Here is a 1,846-nt window from a genome sequence, read left to right on the forward strand (position 1 = left end):
TGGGTGGGCGGTGTGCTGGCGGGCCACACCGGAGATGACAGAGAGTTTGACATAGTCCCCACACGCATCAAGAGAAATTGCGAAGAAATATGGTCTTGTGAAAGTGCATGACAATTGGTAATTGCTGGCAGGCAGCGAGTATCTTCCCCACAATGGGAAGGAAGCGGCTCTGAGCGAGGATGTTGGCTCACTGGCACCAGGGCAGCTACATCTGCAGGAAAATGGCCTCGGGTTGCGTGCGAGGGGACGGGGGAATTTCTTCCTTTAGGTATCTGCCCTAGAAGACCAGGGGGCATGCTTGGCCAGAAACGAACCTTTATTGTTCAGCCGCTCATTATTTTGCATGTCAGAGAGGTTGCTATGAAACCACTCCCTTTTCTCTGTGCCATTATTGGACTAAATATACTTTGGCTCCCGGGACTTTGCGAATTGTCTTCGGAGCGTGGGAACCTTGGCGTGTGCCCTCAGCTCCACTCCAGTCCCTTGGCACCAGCCTGGCTTCTTCTCCCTGGGTATCTCTCCAAGGGCTCCCAGGACTGCAACAGGGTTGCTTCTGCTGGGCTGAAACCATCCCCGCGCTTCCCCCGTCCCTCTGTCCATGGCGAGGGTGGAAGAGTTTTTACCCCCACGTCCACTCCCACGCGTGGATGTGGGGGACAGGGTGGTAATGCCAGACGGTGCCGGTGGTCTGGCTGACGGCCATCCTCAAGGCTCCAAGCCGGTGCACTCAGATGAAGTCCGAACCCCAGATGAGAAGATCTAGGTCCAGGCGTGGGCAGATGTGAACCACTGGAGTCCGCTGTGTGTGGGTTAATCCCCTCCCGCCTTTCCTGGTGAGCCACGAGTCTCAGTTTTTAGCTGATTCCAGAGTAAATAACATCATGGAAGTATAGTCAGCTGTCGCGTTTGTAAGAATGGAGTTTAGCCTTCAACAGAGTCACATATGTAACTGCTTATCTAAAGAAGACGTAAAATACAATAAGCTTTGGGGAAATTCATGATTCAGCAAAAAGGGAGTAATATGCTTACCCAGAGATGCAAGTTATCGACTAGTCTGCATTTGGCTGGTGTTATGTTTAAAGGAAAACACTGTATAATTCCTATTTAGAAAATGTGTTCACGGTATGGATAGAAAGACATTAGTTCCATCTAACATGAAGAGTAGCAAATGTCTCTGGTCATTAAAGACAGCACGTATTATATATACCTGAGAAATGTATTCTAGGCACTAGAATGCATTTTCTAGACCCCGGGTTTACTGGGATTTTACCAAATAAAGTTTTAACAAAAATGCGTGTGCTTGGTGAAATGTAAAGCTAATCAGAGAAGGCGGGATCACATCACGGTATCGAGTAGCGTTCTGCTGGGGGGTGGTTGGTTGATACGGGGAGCACCCACGACATGGACGAAGGTCATTTAAGCAGCGCTGAGGACTCAGCCGAATCCAGCTGCCTCTTTCTGCTCGACAGTGATCACAGATCCGTGCAGATGGTGCGTTGCTTTTTGTGAAACGTGTCCCCAGGGCTGTCCCTGCGGGGTCCCACCCACGCAAGAAGGAGGCTGTAGCCAAGCCAGAGGTGGGTTGCGCTTAGGGGTGGGAGAGGACACCCCTCTCCCCTCCTTGCTCCAGCAGGAGTCCGAGCGGAGGGATGAGCATAGGGTGTGACAAGGCAAGAGGCACGTGTGCGGTCACACGGACACACCAGCCGGGGCGAGGGGACACAGCACTCGTTTCAGGTGTGCTCGCCAGCTGCCTGTGGGTGCGCGTTCCCCATGGCGCTGGCGGCCACCCACCTCCCTCCTCACCCACTCCCGGCAGAAGCCCCCCCATGCGCCCGCAGCGCAG

The sequence above is a fragment of the Corvus brachyrhynchos genome, unplaced genomic scaffold, assembly GCF_000691975.1.
Source record: "Corvus brachyrhynchos isolate BGI_N302 unplaced genomic scaffold, ASM69197v1 scaffold53, whole genome shotgun sequence".
In the NCBI taxonomy this organism is placed as follows: Eukaryota; Metazoa; Chordata; class Aves; order Passeriformes; family Corvidae; genus Corvus; species Corvus brachyrhynchos.